The sequence below is a fragment of the Colobus angolensis genome, unplaced genomic scaffold (genome assembly GCF_000951035.1).
Source record: "Colobus angolensis palliatus isolate OR3802 unplaced genomic scaffold, Cang.pa_1.0 Scaffold327, whole genome shotgun sequence".
Classification (NCBI taxonomy): Eukaryota; Metazoa; Chordata; class Mammalia; order Primates; family Cercopithecidae; genus Colobus; species Colobus angolensis.
Window position 1 is genome coordinate 214,348 of NW_012116566.1, and position 24,324 is coordinate 238,671.

Below are 24,324 nucleotides of genomic sequence, written 5' to 3' on the forward strand. Positions count from 1 at the left end.
TTTTTTTTTTTTTTAGTAGAGATGGGATTTCACCATGTTGGCCAGACTGGTCTCGAACTCCTGACCTCAAATGACCCACCCACCTTGCCTCAGCCTCCCAAAGTGCTGAGATTACAGGCATGAGCCATCATGCCTGGCCTGATCCATCATATTTATATGTGCAACACCATCTCAACCACTGCATTCCCCGTCTTGGTCTAGGGTGCACCACGGCAGAGTCTGAGGGACTCTGCAGGGATTGATTTGAAAAGGAGATTGCAGGGAGTAGGGGCAGGCCTGGACCAGTGAAAGAGGAAAGGCGGGAAGGGCCATCGCAGATGTGCAATCCAGCTGGCTGTCTGCATGCAATGATCGATCCTTCCAGGCACCTTCTGAGGGACCCTATGAAATATATCTCAGAGCTGTCCCTCCGGGAGAAGAAAGCAAGAAGCATTCACTGATCCCTTCCTGCCCTCCATTGTTCAAGGGGGCTCCTAGGTGACTGCCTGCACTTTGGGGTTGTGCGTATCTGAGTACAAAGCCAGTTCCCGTGGATGTGCCAGACTCAGCACAGATAAGTCCCAGGGCAGGAAGCAAGAAGGACAAGGCCTGGGACAAGACACTGTCCAGATTGCCCCTGTGGATAGCTGGTCAAAGTCTGCAAGGAACTGGTCTCAGTAGCAGTGGCTCGAGTCAAAGAGAGGATGGGGAAGCCTTCTGAAGGGATACACAAAAGATGTCCCATCTCCCTGCTCTATGTTTTCTATTGCTTTTACCAGCAACTGATATACCGTGTTTTATATATATTTGTTCATTGTCTGTCTCTTCCTGCTACTGCATAAGCTCAATGAGGGCAGGGATTGTTACAGGTTTAGTTCACTTCTGTATCCTCAGTACCCAGCAGCTGTTTGGCACAAAGTGGGTGCTCAGTATACGATTGATGGATGGATGAAATGAATAAATGAATGCAAGTATTGATTTTGAAATACTATGGGAGATTCTATCTTAGTGAGATTTTATGAAAAGAAACTCATGGGTGAAGTTTATTGTCACGTATTATCATCATAAAATAATTATTATTATATTACCCTCAACATTTATCCAGAAATAAATCTTCACTTCTCCCATATGTAACCAAGTACCAGCTAAAATTATACTAAGGAAGACATTAGACAAAAGCAACGAAAATCCTTCACAAGGAAATTTTTTAATGCTTCATCTAATTTCCTTTTTTTTTTTTTTTTTTTTTTTTTTTTTGAGACAGGGTCTCACTCCACCACCCAGGCTGGAGTGAGTGAGTGCAGTTGAGTGCAGTGGCATGAACTCAGCTCACTGCAACCTCTGCCTCCTGGATTCAAGTGATTCTCATGCTTCAGCCTGCTGTGTAGCTGGGACTATGGGCACACACCACCATGCCCAGCTAATTTTTCTATTTTTAGTAGAGACAGGGTTTCACCATGTTGGCCAGGCTGATCTCAAACTCCTAACCTCAGTTGATCCACCCACCTTGGCCTCCTAAAGTGCTGGGATTACAGGCGTAAGCCACTACACTTGACCCATTTCTCTCACTTTCTAACCAACTTTACCTGACCATTTACCATTTAGAGATAGCCAAGATCAGTCACAAAACCTAGTTCCCTTTACCCAAAGCTTTCCATTGCTTCCAGCAAATGTAGCATCCAGCCTTAATTGGCTTAGCTCACATTTAAAAAAACAAAAAAAAATTTTTTTTTTTTTGAGGCCCAGTTTTGCTCGTCTCCCAGGCTAGAGTACAGTGGCACGATCTCGGCTCACTGCAACTTCCACCTCCCGGGTTCAAGTGGTTCTCCTGCCTCAGCTTCCTGAATAGCTGGGATTACAAGCGCCCACCACCATGCCTGGCTAATTTTTGTATTTTTAGTTGAGTCGGCATTTCCCCATGTTGGCCAGACTTGTCTGGAACTCCTGACCTCAGGTGCTCCACTTGCACATTTAAAATTTATATGTCTAATACCTGTTTCTATAAACATTTTTATTTTTACATATAAAGATAGTGACACACAGGAAATATATCTTATTTTCTCTCTTACTTATACAAATTAACATCTCTTGTTGCAGCTTTTTATCCCTCAACCAGGTCACATTTTTAATGTCCTTCCTCCGTGTACAAGACATTTAAAAAGTAACTAAAATATGTTTAGTTCAATAATCCTATGAATATTCATCTAATTCAGTTGCTGACCTCTACATGTCTATGTAAATAAAGAAAATCCAAATTTGCCAGAGACAAATTGTTCTGATTCAAAAGATTTATTTGTTAAGTAGCATAACCTACAGGTGTTTTAAATGACTATTTATGGACTGATGACTCTTGGACAGACTTCTGACTGATTGCACAGGCCTGCCTTAATCACCTCATTAGCCTCATGGAAACACAAGGCCATATTTCACATGCCTGAGTTTTCTAAACTCCACCTAGCATTGTGGTAGCTTTTACCATATTTGTCATAAGGTGAAATATAGTTGCCCGGACACCGTGGCTCACACCTGTAATCCCAGCACTTTGGGAGGCCAAGGCGGGTGGATCACCTGAGGTCAGGAGTTCAAGACCAGCCTGGCCAACATGACGAAACCCCGTCTCCGCTAAAAATACAAAAATTAGCTGGGCATGGTGGTGCACGCCTGTAATTCCAGCTACTCGAGAGGCTGAGGCAGGACAATCGCTGAACCTGGGAGGTGGAGGTTGCAGTGAGCTGAGATTGTGCCACTGTACTCCAGCCTAGGTGACAAGAGTAAAACTCTGTCTCCAAAAAAAAAATTCAGTTGAGCTTCATTATTCACAGATTTCATATTTTCTAATTAGGGACTGTCTCTCTCAAATGTATTTGCAACTCCAAAACTAGTCCTTGAGGCACCTTCGTGGTCATTTGCAGACATGTACAGACCAGTAAAATATTTGAGCAGCGCAATGCACACATCCAGCTAAGGCCCAACCAAGTGCCACTGTGCCTTCTGGTTTCAGCTCTCATACTGTACACAAGTCTCCTTTTCATGGTCTATTTAGTGTCACATTTTTCATAGTTCTGGGTATTTTGTTGTCTGAAATGCCACCCAAGCACAGTGTTCATGTGCTGTCTAGTGTTCCTAAGCACAAAAAGTCTTCAATGTGCCTTGCAGAGAAAATGCATGTGTTAGATGAGCTTTGTTCAGACATGAATTGTAGAGCAGCTGGCCGTGAGGCCAATGTTAATGAATTAATACTGCATACTACATAAACTGTCTTTCAACAGAAACGTATAAAACAATTGTGATCTATTGATCAGTTAACTAAATGTGACCAGAAGCTCACAGATACCTAACCCTGTACATCTTTTGGAAGCAATGCTTCAGTATTTGCTAATTTGATGTTCACAGTGACTTTATAGAAAGTTAACTATTGCAAATAATGAGAATCAACTGTACAGGGTGCTCTATAAGTACTAAACAGGAATCTTTCTTGCTATAATGAATCTATCAGTCCTTGGTCATATTCTCATAGCCCTCAGCCCTATGTGGGAAAGGCTGCTGAGTGCAAATACCAGCAATGACACCTGAAGTCTTTTATCTGACTTTCAACATGCAGGCAAACTGGACGTACAACAGCATCCTGATCCCTAGAACTTTCCCCAACCAGGACAGTCTGGGGATGTGCCAGATGACGCCCAGCCTCCTGGAGCCTCAAATGGGATAACTCGGAGGCACGTTTCCCACTGCTTCCTGGAGCTCCCGCAGACAAATTGACCTCCAGTTGCATGTGGTGGTAATTGGTTTGATAACACATCCTTTGGTGACTTCGTTCACTTCCTGTCTTACTTCTTCACTCACTTAACATGGGAACATATCCTAGATAAACTACTGGCACTCAAATCCTTATCTCAAGGTCTGCTATATAGGAACCCAAACCAAGACACATGCTGATTCTAAAGCTGTCACAAGTACCTCAATTAAGGTGATGCCATTGCAAAGTCACAATCAATCACAATTAATATGATGATACCCCCCAACCAAATATGATAACACATGACTTAGAGGCACACTGACTGCCCGTAACACAAGGTAGTCCCAATCACAGAGCTTAGAACCCCACACTAGGGACCCATCTGCGGTCCAACCCTTTGGTGACTCCCTGGAGCTGCTAGAACACCTACGACAAGACAGCTCCTAATAGCCCAGAGCATGTGACGCATGCTCAAAAATTCGTTGTTCAGTGAATGAACCTGTAGTAGACTTGTAACCCCATTTTGTAAGTAACACAAAACCATTGTGGTAGAAATGTACACTGTGGGTTTTTTAATTTTTAAAATTAAAACATCATGGTTGTACATGTTTGGGGATACATGTGCTATTTTGAGGCATGTATACAATGCGTAATGATCAGATCAAGGTAATTGAGATTTTTGAGCAACGAGATGGCAATACAAATTGTATTGACAGAGCGGATGGGCAGGAAGAAAGATAAACTCCTGTTCTCTAGTTAAATGAGAGAATGAAACATTTATGGAGATATTTTAATGTAAATATATTCAAAATTAAAAACCAAATTCTAAATGGAGGGGGCAGGGAGACAGAAAGGGAGAGAGAGACAGGGAAAGAGAGAAGAAAATCCTATATGAACAGAACGAAGGCATTCACCCCCAACCAAGAACCTGTCGCCCTGAGACCCTGTGGATAACACTATGGAGTAAAGATCTGGTCAGAGCAGCGCTGGTGGGAACTGCGAGCTCAGCCTTCCCCAGGCTGTTGATGGCATACACGGTAGCAGGCAGATCCTGTGCAAGGGGGAAACCACAGGCAGGAAGCAACCTCTGTCTTTATGCCTTTCTAAGATATTTATACACTCCACTGTGGCCAGCAAACATAACTGGTGTAACTTGGATGAAATTTTAATTATACGGGATTTTAATGATTTAAGTTGCTGTGGGCGGAGAGGGGAAGATAATAAGGAGGGAGTGAAGGTTCACCCAAGTCCAGCTGTCTGTTTCCCCTCAGACCCCTAGAAAAACCAGCATTCCAGAGGAAGGTCTCAAGGTTCACTGTTGAAGGTAGGAGACAGCCACATAATTCTAGCTACTGGCTATGGGCACTGGCTGTGTCAATATCCAGTCTCGCCACAACATGTCAACAAGTTTAGAGATCTGGAGTTGATAATCTTGCTATAAAAAGGGTTATGGAGAATATTGGCATCTCCATACTGCGCACTTCCACCTGTCATTTTCTCCTATTCTTCCTTCTCTCCCTTTCTGCTTTGCTCCTCTGGACTGGCACTTGCATTGTTGACAAAAAAATACAAAGCAAAACTCTTCAAAATATTTGAAGAGGTTTATTTTGAGCCAAATATAAGGGCCAGGGCCCATGACACAGCCTGAAAAGGTTCTGAGAACATGTGCCCAAGATGGTTTGGTTATAGGTTGGTTTTATACATTTTATGGAGACAGAAGGCAGAGACATAAATCAATACATGAAAGGTGTAGATTGGTTTGGTCCAGAACAGAGGGACATCTCCAAGGGTAGAGGGGCTTCCTGCTCATAGAAAGATTCAAAGATTTCCCGATTGGCAGTTGGTTGAAAGATGTAAGCTTTGCCTAAAGAGGTAAAGTCAGCATAAAGAAATGCCTGAGTTAAGATAAAGGAAGTGTGGAAGCCAAGGTTCTTGTTAGGTGCGTGAAGCCTCTAAGTCACAGGCTTCAGAGAGAATAGATGGTAAATGTCTGTTTCGGACCTCAAACAGTGTCAGACTCTGAAAAAGGCCTAGTAAAGGAAGGAAACTCTCTATAGAATGCAAATTTCCCCCAGAAATTTCCTGGCTTTGCAGGGCCATTCCAAAACATGTCAAAGAAATATATTTCAGGATGAAATAGTTTGATTTCCTTCTTGGCAGCTATCTGTCTGATGATGTTGTATCAGAGCCAGGTTGGGGTTGGGTATCTTATTGCTACAAAGTGTCTGTTTCGTCAGTCTTGAGATTTGTTTTAATGTGAATCCTCGTTAGTTTTGCCTAAATTCCAAAGGGAGGCATTTTCAACACCCCCCGCTTCCTGTCATGGCCTGAGCTAGTTTTTCAGGTTTCTTTGGGATCCCCTTGGCCAAGAGAGGGGGTCCTTTCAGTCGGTTGGGGAGCTTAGAATTTTATGTTTGGTTTACACCATCTCCTCTCATTGTCAAGAGCTGTATTAGAGGGAGACCACTGGGTTCTATTCAGAATATGCCACCAGTATCTTGCAAACACTAAGGAGAAGGCCACCCTTGATTGGTCTCAATGTGGAGGAGTGTGGAACCATAGAAGGGACCTCCATGACACTTTCACCCAACACTGACTTTGCTGACACACACCTTGCCAAGGCAGAAATGGGGTCATACTTGGGCCAGTGATACTTACCATGAAGCTCATGTAATTCTAAGCCCCCTAACTGACTGAATGGACACCCTCTTGGCCAAGGGGATCCCAAAGAAACCTGAAAAACTAGTTGAGGCCATGACAGGAAGCAGGGGTGATGGACATGCCTCCCTTTGGAGTTTAGGCACAACTGACCACCAGCCACATTGAAAGAGATCATAAGACTGATCAAACAGATTCTTTGTAGCAATAAGACATCCAATTCCAACCTGACTCTGATATAGCATCACATGACAGATAGTTGACCCCAAAGGAAATCAAACTATTTTATCCCAAAATATTTAACAAGAACCTTGCCTTCTACCTCCTCCTTATCTTTTTGTTGTTGTTGTTGTTGTTTTTTAGATGAAGTCTCACTCTGTTGCCCAAGCTGGAGCACAATGGTGTGATCTCGGCTCACTGCCACCTCCGCCTCCTGGGCTCAAATGATTCTCCTGCTCAGCTTCCCGAGTAGCTGAGATTACAGGCACCCATCACCATGCCCGGCAATTTTTTTGTATTTTCAATAGAGTCAGTGTTTCACCATGATGGCCAGGCTGGTCTCGAGCTCCTGACCTCAAGTGATCCACTCCCTTATCTTAACCCAAGCGTTTCTTTATGCTGATTTTACTTCTTCAGGCAAAGCTTACCTCTTTGAACCAACTGCCAGTCAGGAAATATTTGAATCATCCTGTGAGCAGAAAGCCTCCCTACCCTTGGAGATGTGCCACTTTTCTGGGCCAAACAAACATACACCTTCCATGTATTGATTTACGTCTTTGTCTATAACTTCAGTCCCCCTAGAATGTACAAAAGCGACCTATAATGAAACCATTTTGAGCACATGTTCTCAGAGTCTCTTGAGGCTGTGTCTCAGGCCATGGCCTTTAACGTTAGCAAAATAAACCTCTAAATTGAGACCTGTCTCAGATACTTTGGTTTACACTCAGAAGGCCTTTCTAAACTATCACATAATTCTATTCAACAGAACTACAACATTTGATTTTGCAGTCAGATGCTTTGGGAGGATCTGCAAGACGGCTGAGTGGACCAGCAAGAAAGTTTGTGCTTACTGAGGACTAGCTACTCAGCAGATGCCTCGAGGGCTGCCTCAATGAATATAATGGAAGTTTGATCCTCAAGCCCTTGACAGTTTGGCAGGAGGCAAGACACATGTACAAACGATGAAACAAAGCAAAGTGCCCTGACCAAGAACAGGGGTAAGAGGCTCTCAGCCGGGAGTTCAAGAAATCCTCACAGATGGCATTTGAACTTGGCCTCAGAGGATGGATAAGCTTTCTATAGGAAAAGACAAATGATTCCAGGTAAAATGAACAGAAGTAGGAAGGTACAAGGTGAGGGCATTCAGGCACAAGAAGTATTTCATTTTAGCTGAGTTATAGGTATGCTAAAGGAGGTAAGGCTAAAAGAGTTAGGTTAGGGCTAGATTTTTACTTTACAGGCGATGGAGAGGCAATGAATGTCACAGTTTGGTTCAACCCTTCCCTTCAAAGATTAGATTCCCACACCTAGAGAGGATCAGAATCTTTTCTAAGATCCTATAGCCTGCCAGAGCTGGTGCTGGGTTCCCCAACCAGAGACTCTTCACTGTGTGTGGCTATTTCACAATCAGAACTGAGCCTTAGGACAAATAATCTGGCAGCAGAAGAAAGAATGCATGACAGAGGTGGAGGGACAATAGGCACGGGAGCTGCAAAGAGGCCAGGTTCCAGGAAAGGAACACTACACACCTGGAGCCAGCTCTTGACAGTGGAAATGTGAAGGAAGGTAGGAGTCCAACAGCAATTGTGGAGGGAGAGTTTACAGGACAAGATGACTGTTTGGATGTGTGGGCTGTGGCAGAGCAAGGAGGAAGAGTTAATTCCAAGGTTTCAAGTTTGAGTGACTAGGAGCCCTTTTATGGGCAAAGGAAACCGCCCACCCTTTCCTTAGCTCCTGGCAGGGCACCTTCCTTTCTTCCACCCTGCTGCCAAGAGTACTCCCTCAGAGGTGTCCTGGCCCCCAAGTCAACACTCTCTACAGAGCCCTTGCTCCCTGACATGTGCCAGTGTCAACATGTTATTCCTTTTTGTTAAGTCTCCTTCTTCTTGGATTTCTTAGTTCCATAAGCTTTTATTACACACTCTGATTTTCCTTCAGCCCCACAAAATGCAATTGTCTTCTAAGTTTATATCCTTTTCTCTTTTCATGTTAGTAACATATGACAGAAACCCAATTCAAACCAGTTCAAGTAAAAAAGAAAATGTATTGGTTCCTAAAATTGAAAAGTTTGTAAGGAGACATGTCTTTAGGTATAGCTGAATTCAGGGGTCTAAATTCATCTCTCTCTCTGCTCTACTTTTGTTTCTGTTGGCTTCCCTCCTAGGCAGACTCTACTGCTCTACTGATAATACGACCTCCAGCAGTTCTATGGCCCTCCAGCTTAGTTGCTCTTATAGAAGGAAAAGAAAGTTCCAACGGATTCAACAAAAGTGCCAGGATTTCATTTTGTTAGAACCAATTTGGTCCAATGCCATTCCCAAACCAATCCCTATGACCAGAGGGCTGGAATGTGCTGATTGGCCAGACCTGAATGGCAGATGGCCAGGGTTGGGCTCATCCGAATCACATGAACTAACAGTTAGAAAGAGTGTGTCCACTAAGGGGAGACTCAAAAGTAAACCATGTTAATTCTCTGACCACATGGTGGCTAGGAAAACAACAGGTAGTTGTTGCTGTTTGTATCTATTTACATCTGTTCACCTCCTAAATATCTTATCTGTAGGCCTGGTTTCTCTGTGGATTTCTGGACCCCTTACTGGACACTTTCTCTTAAACATGTCATCTCTGTTTTAAATTCTATACATTCAAAGGTAAATGCTTCTCCTACTGTATTTCCTATTTATCTGCGTAGTGCCACCATATCCTAAGTCACCTGAACTCATGACTCTGGAGCCTTGTATTCTTTCCTCATCCCCAAAAGACATGTACTTGTACATTCAGATGAACGCACAAATGCACATCCCAGTCCTCTAATTGCTTCTCCACTTCATCTCTCACAGCAGCCTCTGATGTGGCAGATTGTAAAGATGGCCAGATCCTTCACTCTTTTCTATCCACTCATTTTCCACTGTGATTTTGCAACAGGTAGAGTTTATTTCCCCACCCAGTGAATCTGGGTTGGACTTGGAGTTTTCTTTGGCCAATCTCAGCCTGTCTTTGTGACTTGCTCCCCTGGCTTCACCATGACATCATGCTCAAGCTAACCTGTGAAGCAAAGACAAGCCATCCCCGTTGAGCCCATCCTAGACTAGTCAGACACCAGGTAATCTGGCCACTGACCAAAGATGTTTATGCTTATACTGACCGGAGATGTTTATGCTAAGCAGAGCCAAAAGCAGAAAAACTGCCAACCTGAGCCCAGTCCAACTTGATGATCCAAAGACCCATAAGCTAAATACATGGTTGCTATTTTTAAACCATTGCAATTGACATTTCTGTGTTAGACAGCTAATGTTAACTGATACACTTTCCTTCCTAAGCCATGCTTCCATTTCCATCTCACCTGGCTGATGAGTTAAGGCTGGAGTTGGCCTTGGAATAACTAGTAACAATTATTTCTAACCCTTACATAGTACTTAGTCTGTGCCAGACAGCATTCTAAGCCCTGACATATAGTAACTCATTAAAAGTTTCACAGCAATAAAATGTATCACTGTGTATGGTATGGAAACACTGGAGTGCACATGATAGAGAATCACTGGGAAGCATTATAGATATAGTTCGGATGTTAGTCCCCTCCACATCTCATGTTGGAACCTGATCCCCGATGTTGGAGGTGAGGCCTAGTGAGAGGTGTTTGGGTCATGGGGGAGGATCCTTACTGAATGACTTGGTGCTCTGCCGGCAGTAATGAGTTCACATGAGATCTGCTTGTTAAAAAGTCGGGGAACTCCCCGCTCTCTCTCTTGCTCCCTCTCTCACCATGTGACAGACCTGCTCCCCTTTCAACTTCCGCCATCAGTAAAAGCTTCCTGAGGCCTCACCAGGAGCTGAGCAGATATGGTTGTCTGCAGAAATGTGAGCTGAATAAACCTATTTTCTTTATATTTTAGCCAGTAGCAGGTATTTTTTTTTATAGCAACACAAAACAGATTAATACAGTTACTCAGTCTCAAAACAGAAACAAACCATTCAGTGATATTTGGTCCCCTAAATATCACGAAGCATCAGGGACTTCCATGAGACCAGTTTCATCCATTATATACCATCTCTCTCCAGCATGGAGTCTCCAGCCCAAGAATACAATTTTATTTTTAAACAACCACACTAAACCATCCATCACTCTGAAAAGAACCCAAGGATTTCATACAAATCAATGGGAATTGCCCATGCATCTCTGAGAACTAAATTGTTCTTTATTGATTAAAAACCCATTCAAATAAAATATTTTAGTATTAAAAGGGGATTGCATTACTGTATCCTTACTGTATCCTCTTGCAATGTTGACCAAAGCTACTGTGTTTAACAGACAATTTAATCAGGGCAATTATCTACTAAGTATTTAAAGATAGCAGTCCAACATAGTAAAGATTACTGCAACCACCCATCAATTAATCTGCCATTGCTCCAAAAAATAACCTATATCAAAAGCGAATCCTGTGAACATTCTACCAGGGAAAGTTCTCTGTTGCAAAAGACCCCCAGGGTGATGGTAGAGGGTATGTGAAAGAGAGAGAAGTGGTTTAAGAAAACACAGCATTTTAAAAATTAAATTAAGGATTATATTTAAGGACTATTTGAGAATCTTACACATTATAAGACTAACCTCAATACCTTTTTTTTCAGTTAGTCTAAATTTTCCAGTAACTATTTGTTGTTTTTATTCTGTTTTTTCCAAGTATACAGGAGAAGGAAGAGCTAGTTCCCTTTACTAACAGGTAAAGTTGAAAGGGAGGTTTTATAGTCAGTCATAAAATCCAGTTAAGAATTTTATTTTTGTTGAAAAAGCACCACAAGATAGGTAAAGGTCAACCTCAGCAAGATTGTAAAACAGGGAGAAGTAGCAGAATAAGCCTGGGCCTGCTTCTCAGAACAAAAGAGCTCATTGTGCTCGAGACCTTATCACCTAGGCACAGGTAGGCATTCTGTGCCCTGGAAAACATCGGTTTTATTATTGAAGCCTGAAAAATAATGCTTCCCTAGAACTCAGACTATTTTCATCCCTGTCACTGCTAAATACACACAAATGTTCAATAAATATATATGAGCACAAAGAGCAATAAAGAAATAGGGCAAAGATGACCTTACTTTGATGGTATAAGATGAAACACTAGATATTAGACCATTTCTGGCCACAAAACCATCAAATATATGCCACACAACACACCATATATTTAATCATTTGCTATCCTCCTAAGATGTTCCTTTTACATGGCTTGCAAACAAGTTGGTATTTTGTTTCTTAATATTAGTAACTGCAAAATGTAAAAGGTGGAAAAACTTTTATAATGAGTAAAGTATTAAAAAAGGACATAAAGAAAAATCTCCTAGATTAGGTGAGAGAAAATGATGTTGGTAATGTTATGTTTTATTGACTGCCCAGAAAAATTGAAAAATGTTGTAAATAGACAAGTTCCATTCTGTTTTACTACAGAAGATCTTCAAAGAAAAAACCCCACACAATCCTATTTGTCACTTGTTACCTCCGTCATATTGCTGGGTACTCTTGCTGTCTCAAAATGGAAGCCTGGGCTAGCCTTTTAGCTTTCTCTAAGTCTCTCTTCAGGACAAACCTGAAATGAATTTAGCTTTAAAGTGGTCATAGAAATGTTTTTCTTATAGTGCAGCGAATCCGCACGGCTGGAGGAGCTCAATATGGCAGATCAAAGGCTTGCTCCAGTAGCTCTGCTGGAATTTCCTCTTCACAAAAGTGTCATTCCAGAACCATTTCACAGTAGTTAAAATGGATTGTTGTAATGTACAAAAATAACAGATGATGAACAGGTTAGTCTTGTGCAGCTGTTGAGAGGATAGTCAGAATTTCAAAATCCTAATACTCCCTACCTTACCAATATTTTTCTATGGATCAAAAAGCTTGGCTGGGCACGGTGGTTCATGCCTGTAATCCCAGAACTTTGGGAGGTCAAGGCGGGTGTATCACTTGAGGTCAGGAGCTCAAGACCAGCCTAACATGGTGAAACCCCATCTCTACCTAAAAAATACAAAATTAGCCAGGCATGATGGCACATGACTGTAAGCCCAGCTACTCAGGTAATCCCAGCTACAGGCTGAGGCAGGAGAATCACTTGAACCAGGGAGGCAAATGCTGCAGTGAGCCGAGATCGTGCCATTGTACTCCAGCCTAGACAACAAGATGAAAACTCTGTCTCAAAAAAAAAAATTTCATAGGTCCCTTTGAGTTTCCACCTATACGTCTACAAAGATGTTGCTATCATTTTGTTCATGGAATGGTAGAGCTAGACTTGGACAAAGCCCTGAAGGCCATTATTCCTCATTTCATAAATGTGGAAATGAGAAAATGAGGAAAAAAACAAAGGACTTGTCCAAGATCACACAGTCAGTCAAAGGCAGAGCAGGGATGAGAAACATTCAGCTAAGTAATCTTTCCATTCATGATAAATAAGTAATCTTGAAGCTTTTAAAATAAATACAAGTTTGCTTGTAGCAAAGCTACTAATGATAGAGTTTAAAAAACACATGCAGAATGAGAATTTTGCTTTCTAAGTGTATCAGAACATTTTGTGGCACAGTTTTTTGATCTAGTTAAAAAGAGCATCATTTAGGCCGGGCACAGTGACTCACGCCTTTAATCCCAGCACTCTAGGAGGCCAAGGTGGGTGGATCACTTGAGGTCAAGAGTTCAAGACCAGCCTGGCCAACATGGTGAAACCTCATCTCTACTAAAAATACAAAAATTAGCCAGGCACAGCAGCATGTGCCTGTAATCCCAGTTACTTAGGAGGCTGAGGCAGGAGAATAGCTTGAACCCAGGAGGCAGAGGGTGCAGTGAGCTGAGATCGCACCACTGCACTCCAGCCTAAGTGACAGAGCAAGGCTCCATCTCAAAACACACACACACACACACACACACACACACATCATTTAAAGCCATAAGAACTTATAAAAACGTTAAGACCTCTCTCTACAAAGGCTATTCTGATAAAGGTAATCAGAGCTATGTAATGTTTAGCCTCTCTGGAAGCAACGATCAAATTTTACAACTGCTTTATGGAACACCAGAAATGACTGGTGAATGCTGCTTAATGAGTGCTAGACATTCATGAAGAACGACATTCTTTCAAGTCTTGCAATTGGCTTTTCCCATCTACTCTCGTTACAAACTCTGGGACGGTCATCACCATCCTTGAGCTTCATGTGACTTACCAGTGCTCCAGATGCCGTTTCACAAGAGAAGTTAATACAGAGTGGAAATTTCTGTCTGTGGCATAAGAGCTCTAAGAAAGAAAGGCAAAATAAACTCAAGTGTCCTTTAATCAACATGTGCTCAGTACCTGCGCTATACCAGGTACTGAGTTAAGTGCTACAGGTGATACAAAAAAGAATAAGCTTTGATGTTTGCCCTCGAAGACTTCACAGACTTTTAAGTCCTAGAAAAATAAATAAAATGCTAAGGGAGCACAGAGAAAAGCTTTTAGTCCTGAGGAAGTAGGAAAACCAAGAGGTCATAAGGATGGCTTCACAGAGGAGGTGTTCTGCTGTTTATTGCTGTTTAATAGACCACACCCAAATTTAGTAGATTAGGATTATGATGACATTTATTTTTCTCCTGAACCTGCAATTCTTTTTTTTAACTTTTCCAGATATTTATTATTTCTAGTTGACATTTTTAGATTTTTTTGTTGATGCATAATGCACATGTAGAAAAGTGTGGAAGTCCCAAGTGTGCAGCTCACGGAATGACCACAAAGCAAGCTCACCTGTGCAACCACAACCCAGGTCAAAACTAGAACACTGAAGAGTTCCAAAAGACCTGCTATGCCTCCTACCAATCATTCTTTCCTCCCTCCTCTCTGAAGGTAATCACATTATTGACTTCTAAGACAATAATTGTTTTGCCTGTTTTTAAACTTTATGAAACTAGTTTATATAACTTGTTTAAGTTTATTGAATTACATTAATAAATTCAAATTCATATATTGAAGTTTATTAGACTATATGAATAGCTTCAAATTTATATATTTATATTTTATATTAACATTATATTAACACAATAGGACTCTTTCATGTCTGGCATTGTTCACCTCATGCCATTTTTGAGATTTATTTATATTGTTGCAGCAGTTGTAAGGCTTTTTTGCTGCACAATATTTCAGTGTGGAACTATACTATGAGTTTTTAATCCATTAATCCATTCTACTATTGATGGATATTTGGATACATTCTAGTTTGAGGATATTTATGTATTTAGTGTGCAGATATACACAATTCTGTTGAATATGTACTAGGAAAGGAAACACTGGGCTAGAAAATATGTGTATGTTAATCTTTAGCAGATACTGCCAAACAGTCTTCAAAAGTGGTTGTATGAATTCAGACTCCCAACTCTACAGTCTAAAGACTGGAGCGGGTGAGAGTTCCAGTTGTTTCATATCCTTATCAGCACTTAGTATTGTTGGCCCTAAAATTTTAGCCATTTTGGTGGACCCATAGTAGTATCTTATTGTAAATTTCATTTGTACTTCCCTGACAATCAATGAGGTTGAGCATGGTGAATCTGCGATTTGGTCAGAGCTCAGCGGGGCTCGTGTTTCTCTGCTCCACTCAGCATCAGCTGGGGCTGCTTGAAGGCTTGGTCACTAGAATCATCTGAAGCCTCCTTCGCCCATACTTCTGGAGATTGATGCTCATAACTTGGGACTGTTAGCTAGAACACCTATACACAGCATCTTCCTGTTACCTGGGCTCCCTCACAACATGGCTGGATGTTAAATTTAAGTTTCCTATAGGGGGAGAAAGTGAAAAAGAGAGGGGATGACTGGGAGGAGTGGCTCATACCTGTAATCCTGCATTTTGGGAGGCCAAGGCAGTAAGATCTATTGAGCCCAGGAGTTCGAGGCTGCAGTAAGCTATGACTGCACCACTGCATGTTAGCCTGGGTAACAGAGCCAGACTCTGTCTCTAAATAAAAAAAATTAAATTACACCAGGCACAGTGCTCATGTCTATAATCCCAGCACATTGGAAGGCTGAGGCTGAAGGATTGCTTGAGCTCAAGAATTCAAGACCAGCCTGGGCAATACAGTGAGACTCCAGCTCTATGAAAAATAAAAATAAAAATTAGTCAGGAATGGTGGCATGTGCCTGTAGTTCTAGCTACTCTGGAGACTTAGGCAAGAGGATTGCTTGAGCCTAGAATTCAAGATTACAGTAAGTTATGATCGTACCATGGCACCCTAGCCTGGGCAACAGAGTGAGATCTTGTCTCTAGAAACAGTTAATTAATTAATTTAACAGGGAGAAAGAGAGAAAATTAGTGACAGCCACATTGGGTTTTATGACCTAGCCTCAGAAGTCACACAACATCAGTTCTGCCACATGCTATCCACATGGTCACAAAGTCCTGTCGGCCACTGAGTGGAGAAATTATAAGGCTCTAGAAGAGATGGGAAATATCATTGTTGTATTTTGGGAAACTAAAATCTACCACAGGTGATAATTTTTTAGACTTTGAAGGATGAATTTTTTTCCAAGTGAAGAGTGGAATGTTTACACAAAGAAGATGAAAATAACTGAGTAGATAGAAATGTATAGCACATTACCTGCAATAAAAAAAATTGAAATCATAGGGAAAATAATTAAAATACACTAATTCAGAATCATTTTTATTAATGTGAGAAGGATAAAAATAAAATAAAATTTCTATACCATCACTGATCATTCATTATGTGCCAGGCACTGTGAAAAGTATTCCTATTTAACTCTCACAATAATCCTAACTAGAAGATTTTTATATCTCCATTTTATGGATGAAGGAACTGAGTTTCTGAAAATTTAAAATATTTATGTAGCTAGTAAGAGGATCCCATGCAAACTCTGTCTAGTTCCAAAGCTCATGGTCTTAATGACAGTGCTAGTCTGGAAACAGAAAAGAAGAACTAAATCTAAGCAAAAAACTGGAACTGTTGTATTAACTAGGAGACCACCAGCGATGAGTGGATAAACCCCCAAATCTCAGTAGAGTAATATAACCAAGGTTTATTTTTGTTCATGTAAATTCTGAATGTTTCTGATCAACAATATTGTTTAATATATGCAATTAATCTTCCTAACCTACTCAATAGGATAGCTTAGCCTAGCCTACCTTCTACTCTCAGAACAGTTACATTCACCTACAGTTGGGCAAAATCATCTAACACAAAGCCTACTTTATTATTGAATACCTCATGTAATTTATTAAATACAGTACTAAAATAAACAAAATATGGTTATATGGGTACTCAAAGTACAGTATAACTTTCACACCACTGTAAAGTCAAAAAGTCATCAGTTAAGCCATCATAAGCTGGGAACCGTCTGTAATCAGGTCTTGAGTGTGGAGTGCTCGTGAATGGGATTAGTGCCCTTACAAAAAGAAACAGAGTGGGAATCTTTCTGTCTACCACGTGAGAATACATCAAGAAGTCGTTAGTCTTCAAACCGGGAAGAAGATCCTCAAGAGGAACTGAATCAGCCAGTACCTTGATCTTAGACTTTCCAACTTCCATGACTATGAGAAATAAATGTTGGTTAGGCCACTCCATCTATGGTATTTGTTATAGCAGCCTGAAACGAGTAAGAGGCTAAAACCAGTATCACTTTAATAACGAAAGTAGAGTACCAACTCCTCAAATGAGCTTTCCCTTAGCACAGAGGAAGTTTGTACCTTTCACTTAATTTGTGTTTGCAAACCTGCTATTTGGGGTAGAGATAGGTACAGAAGAAACAAGGTCAAGGAGTTCTTCAAAACCTCAAGTAGACTCCTCTAAGAGCAGAAAAATCCGAATACAGAAACTGAAAAATAATGCATTCACACCATCCATTGCTCAAGTACAAATTCATTTGTTATGTTCTTCCTTTGGGATTTTTCTCTTCCAATAGCTAGGCAGGAGAGAAAAATCTAATTAATCTTAAAAGTTCCAATGTGTTTTGCAGCATGGAAGAGGTCACGAAGAATACCAACATTTTTCAGCAACCACTTCAAACTTAGATAGAAAATTAAGTTGATTTTGTCAACTTCAGATACAAAGGCATAGAAGTAATCCCAATTCTAGTCATCTCTTGTGTTTTGTTTTTTACATTTTCTACCAGGGTTAGCTACAATAGGAAAAAAAAAATAGAAGCAATGCAAATATTCCACAATGGGAAAATAGTTTGGTAAATTACAGCAAATTAAATCATCATCATAACTAACAACTATTAAGAGCTTATTTTGTGACAGGCACTGTGCTATGCAATTTCAATGTATTACCTCATTCAATCATCACGATAATCTCCATTTCACATGTAACTAAATTTGAGACACAAAGACATTTCGTAAATTCCCTGAGACCATAGAACTAATAAGTAGGAATATGAATATAAACTCAGGACTCTGGTGTCCTTCTTTTTGAGCACTACACGATGCTACTCTGCGGTCAGACATGTCCCCTCTCAGAAGGGAATTAATAGTCTCCAGGAGAGTTAGATGTGTAAATAAACATAAATATAATACCTTATACTAAGTGCAATGACAGAAGTACAGTATCTAGGAAATCTTCCCAAATAAAGTAATATATGCATTACATTTTGAGGATCAGATTGGAGACAAGGAGGAAAGAGTAAGCGAGGGCATTCCCAACAGAAGAAAAACAGTGTGCATGGGTCCAGGGGAAGCCTTCGGGGATGTGATTGACAGCTTGCACCCAGTGACACTGTGCTGGAATATTCCAGAAGGTTGTGGCTGAGGGTGAGGCTAGAGATGGAGGCCTAATCACAAGTTCTCTGCCCCCTGGCTAAAAGGTCTTGGGGAGACCCAGAGCCAGACTGGAAGGGTTGAAAAGGTTCATGTTAGAAAGATGCATTTCAGAACCATGGATGAGTGGCTCAGAGGGGACAAAGCAGATGCAAAGAGATGTGTTAAGAAGTTATGGCAACAGTGCAGGTGAGAGATGATAATGGCTCAAATACAGCAAGGGAATATAGGCAGGACATGGTTAGCTCAAAAGGTGCTCAGTAAGTGAGATGGGTTAGACGTGGGGAATAATCGCCTGTGTGAGGAAGGGTCTATCTAAATGGCCTTCCAAGGCGCGGCCTCAGATGACAGCACTGATAGTTAGGAGCTCTGGTTGAAATAGTGGAAACAGAGGAAGGGACCTGAGGCTGATCTGTCAGCGTAAGTGCCTGTAGGACAGGCGCAGCCTCAGATGACAGCACTGATAGTTAGGATCTCTGGTTGAAATAGTGGAAACAGAGGAAGGGACCTGAGGCTGATCTGTCAGTGTAAGTGCCTGTAGACATGCAGGAATAGACACTTGGGAAGGCCTGGGGCCTTTAGAGGTGGTAGCACACTTTAGCACTCACAGACCATCAGTAGGCAGCTTTTCGGGAACAATCCTAGGAAAGCTCCACCGCCTTTTATCTAAACAAATGAAGTTAAAGTACACCTGAAAACCCCAGACGTCATGCATACAACAAACATAACAAGACTCTAAAAGGTGATGAAACGAAGGCAAACTGACAAGGGCCTGGAACCCTGAGGACCACACTGTGACAAGTTCCCTGGATTTTCTTTTTGCCTCACTCATCCCAGACATGGTGCCAGAGAAGCCAGCAATGGAAAAACAGTAACAGGTGCAGACTAAAAACACCCCCAGGAGAAGCTACTGCTTCTAGTCAAAGAACAAGGAAAGGTATGGCTGGGAGTGGTGGCTCATGCCTGTAATCCCAGCACTTTGAGAGGCTGAGGAGAGTGGATCATTTCAGGTCAAGAGTTTGAGACTAGCCTGGCCAACATGGTGAAACCCCGTCTCTACTAAAACTACAAAAATTAGCTGGGCGTGTGGTGGCGCACACCTGTAATCCCAGCAACTCAGGAGGCTGAGGCAGGACAGTCACTTGAACCTGGATGGTGGAGGTTACAGTGAGGCGAGATCATGCCACTGTACTCCCAGCCTGGGCAACAGAGCAAAACTCCATCTCAAAAAAAAGAAAAGAAAAGAAAAAAGAACAAGGAAAGGTACAACATAGCAAGACAGAAAACTTTTGGACAATAGCCACTCTACCCCAGTAGTCACGCACCACAGAAAAATAGAGCCCCACCTCCTCCTCCATCAGTGAAGGCCAGGAGGGGATCCTGGAATTCCACCCTCTCCCAGTGGTAACAATCACACCTCACTCTATCTTCTCCATCCCATTATTAGGAAAGATAATTGAGTGGGGAGCCAGGATTCTTACCCACGCCAGCAAAGTGAAACCTCCTTCATGGTGTCAATGGAGACCATATGGGGATCTTGGGCTTCCACTTCCATCCAGAGGTAATAAGGCATTCCTCCTCCTCCCTGGCTTATCAAAAGGGTTTGGGAGGCCAGAAATCTCACCACCATCTAGTGGTAAGCACCCCTCAAACAGTGTCAGTGGAGGCCGCACAGGGAGCAATAGTGAGACGTTCGTCTCCTTCCCAGCCACAGTGGTTGTCAGCTGAGGTCTACAAGGAGCCTGCAATCCACCTCCACCCAGTAGTAATGGGGGTCCTGCCCCTGGAGGCATAAAGGAAACTAAGTGGGGAAACTAGATTTTCACCCCCACCTGGCAGTAACAAGGTGGTGCACTTCTTTCCCGGCAGCACATATCAGAGGAAGCCTGCTAAACAGAAGATTTAAGTAAGAACTACAGTCTCATGACGTAATACCCAAAATATCCAGGGTAAAATACAAAATCACTTATCACATCTAGAACCAGGAAAATCTCATATTAAATAAGAAAAGACAGTCCACAGATGCCATCACCAAGCTAATAATTTTGGAATTGTCTGATAAAGATTTTAAAGCAGCCATCATAAAAAGGCTTCAATGAACAATTACAAAAACTGTCTTGAAACAAATGAAAAAAGAGAAAATCTGAGCAAACAGAAGATGTAAAGAAGAACCAAATATAAATTTTATAACTAAAATATAAAAAAATAAAATAAAATCTCAATAGATGAGCATCACAGCAGAAGGGAAAGGACAGAGAAAAGAATCAGTGAACTTGAGGCTAGAACAATAGAAATTGGCCAGGCACTGTGGCTCACACCTGTAATCACAACACTTTGAGAGGCCAAGGCAGGCCAATCACTTGAAGTCAGGAGTTCAAGACCAGCCTGGCCAACATGGCAAAAACCTGTCTCTACTAAAAATACAAAAATTAGCCGGGCATGGTGGTGCACACCTGTAGTCCCAGCTGCTCAGAAAGCTGAGGTGGGAGAATAGAAATTACTCAATCTGAACAACAGAAAAAAAAAAACTAACTAAAAAAAAAAAAGAACAAACTCAGGAACCTATACAACTATGACAAAGAAAGAAATCAAACACTCATGTCATTTGAGTCCCAGAAGGAGACGAGAAAGAAGGTGGGCTAAAAAAGTATTAAAATATACAATAACTAAAAATTTCCCAAGTTTGGTAAAAGATACAACTTAAAGAAAGAAGAAGCTATGTGAATTCTAAACAGAATAAACCTAAAAAAAATCCATGTCAGGACACATATTAGTTAATCTTGTAAAAACTAAAGGTGGCCGGGCATGGTGGCTCATGCCTGTAATCGCAGCACTCTGGGAGGCCAAGGCAGGTGGATCATTGGAGGTCAGGAGTTCAAGACCAGCCTGCACAACATGGTGAAACTCCATCTCCACCAAAAAATACAAAAATTAGCCAGGCGTGGTGCCACATGCCTATAGTCCCCAGCTACTCGGGAGGCTGAGGCAGGAGAATGGCTTGAACCCAGGAGGCAGAAATAGAAGTGAGCCGAGATTGTGCCACTGCATTCCAGCCTGGGCAACAGAGCGAGACTCTGTCTCAAATAAAATAAATATATACCTACGTACATACATACATACTAAAAGTAAATAAATAAATCTTGAAATCAATGAGAGAGAGACAACTAAAAGGCAGATATGGGCAAAGAGGGGTTTAAAAACATTACCACACTATATGCAAGGACATTATGGAGTGGAAAAAAGTCAGTCTCAAGAGATCACATACCATAAAGTTCCATTTATACAACATTCTCAAAATGACAAATTATAGAGATGGAGAACAGATTAGTTGTAGCTGGGGGTTAGGAATGGTGAAGGGAAGAGGAAATGATTATAAAGAGGTAGCATGAGGAAGATCTTTGTGGTGATAGAGTAGTGCCATATCTTGATTACGGTGGTGGTCATGTAAATCTACACCTGTGACAGAATGGCATGGAACTATGCATTACTTATATAGTACCAATGTCAATTTGCTGGCTTTGATATTGTACTACAGCTATACAAGATGTAACCACTGGATAAAGAGGACCCAGGGCCTCTCTGTACCATCTTTGCAAGTTCCAGAAAATCTACAATTATTTCCAAATAAAAAGTTTTAAAATTTTCATGAAACTACATATACACACCCATGCATATACACACATACAGAGAGACAGAGAGAGAGAAAAAAATTGCATATAGAAATGGGTCACCAGATCATATTTTGCTTTTATACATTTTTCACTTTACTATACGAATATGCTTTACTACAGAAATGTCTGTGTTTATTAAATCTTACTGCATTTCAACAAAATAATGGAACTATACTCTTCCAATTCTACATGGAAGGAGCTAGACATTTTTCATTTGCCACAACTTGCTCTTGGCAGACCTTGTTTGTATCCTTGGCTCCACTTTTTTCTAACTCTATTACCTTCTCAGAGCCTCAGTTTCCTCATCTCAAATGGAGCTAAGAATGCATGCCTCCCGCATTACTTTTATTAGTAGTAAAATTCTTCTTGGCCAGGTGCGGTGGCTCACTTGTAATCACAGCGCTTTGGGAGGCTGAGGTGGGAGGACTGCCTCAGCCCAGGATTCTAACCTGCCTAGGCAACAGGATTCTAACCCCATCTCTGCAAAACAATTTTTCAAAAAAACTAGCTGGGTATGGTGGTGTGTGCCTGCAGTCCCAGCTACTCTGGAGGCTGAGGCCGAAGGATCACTTGAGCCCCAGAGATTCAGGCTGCAGTGAGCTGTGATGGCACTACTGCACTCTAGCCTGCATGACACAGTGAGACTTTGTCTCAAAAAAATAATAAAATAAAATTTCTTATTGTATAAAATGATATAGATTCAAATCGCTAAACCAGAATTTATGGAATAGCAAAATGTTACCTGATTTGAGGGACCCCTGTATATTCTCAGTATTTAAAAAGTGCCTAGAAACACTGGAAAGCTAATACCCAGGAACTACAAACAGTAGGAAACTGAGGCATTAGCAATGAAAAATGAAAGGAGGGCAATATGAGAGAGATCTTGATGATTAATTGAATGTCAGGAATAAAAGTGAGGGAGAAAAAAGTAAGAATGACACACAGATTTCTGGGTTGGGGTAAAATAGTTGCCCATCGTGAAGATAAGTCAAACAAGTGGGCCGTTTGAGGGCAAATACAACAAGCCCACCTGGGGACATGTCTAACTTTATGAGTCTGGATATGCAGATGAAGAGCTAGAAGAGAGCCTTGCGGTAGAGAAGTTGATCTGAGGGTTACTGGCATGCCAGTCAAAGCTGTACCGTGGGTGAGGCATCCAGGAAGAATACAGAGTGAAAAGTGCAGAGGACAAGAGCAGCACCTGGAAGAAAACTGAAACACACCATGGGCAGGAGAAGAGGTTCCTGAAAAGGCAACTCAAAAAGAGCAGCCAGAAAGGAAGGAGACAATTGGGAAGGAGTGATGTCAGGGAAGCCAAAGAAAGAAAGAGCAATGTGGCCAGGGAACAAATGTCACAGAGGGCTCAAGTAAGACGGGATGCAAAGCTCCACAGGATTTGACTTTTGGAGGTCAGTGGTGTGGGGCAGCAGACAGGTGACAGCAGGTCAGGTAGTGAACAGAAAAAGAGCAAGCAAAGCCAATGAATGCAGAGGGTGCTCTTTAGAGTGGTGGTTCTCAAAGTGGGTTCCCAACCATCAGCATCACCTAGAAACTTGTTAGAAATGCACGTTCTTGGCCGGGCGCGGTGGCTCACGCCTGTAGTCCCAGCACTTTGGGAGGCCGAGGCGGACGGATCACAAGGTCAGGAGATCGAGACCATCCTGGCTAACATGGTGAAACCTTGTCTCTACTAAAAATGCAAAAAAATTAACCAGGCGTGGTGGTGGGCACCTGTAGTCCCAGCTACTCGGGAGGCTGAGGCAGGAGAATGGCAAGGACCGGGAGGCAGAGCTTGCGATGAACCGAGATTGTGCCACTGCACTCCAGCCTGGGCCACAGAGCAGACTCCATTTCAAAAACAAAAAAACAAAAAAAATGCACATTCTTGGATCCGACCCCAACCTACCAAATCAGAAACTCTGAGGATGAGGCTCTGTAGCTGATTCTGATGTACACCAAAGGCTGAGACATACAGATCTAGAAAAAGAAAGAGAAGCAACTGTTGGGAGGAAAAGGAGGTTAGTCAGAGGAGGGTTTTGTGTTCTAAAATGGAAGAAATTTTGGTTTTTTAGCTAGAAATTACTCTTTATTGATTAAATCACCAGAAATTTTCAGCACAAGATTTAACATCTTAATGACCACCAAGACCTGGGCTCTAGGGCTCTTTCTGCCTCTTCCAGTCCTTAATGGGGTTTAGAGGGAGAGATGTCATTAACAGAGACCAAGTCAGATGATTGCAGGTCCTCCTTTCCCAGTCTTTAAACAAGCTGCTCAATTCTTGTCCAGAGCAGGAAAGAGCCAGTACTTCAG

General features: G+C 41.8%; 1 long non-coding RNA gene across 1 annotated transcript in view; it reads right to left on the bottom strand.

Moving 5' to 3' along the window:
- LOC105518682 overlaps nt 1-10,439 on the bottom strand; it is a 15,084-nt gene extending 4,645 nt beyond the window's left edge. Inside the window, exon 1 of the long non-coding RNA XR_001002868.1 lies at nt 10,355-10,439. This is a non-coding gene — a long non-coding RNA (uncharacterized LOC105518682). The remainder of the gene's footprint in view (nt 1-10,354) is intronic.
- Between the last annotated feature and the right edge of the window lie 13,885 nt (nt 10,440-24,324).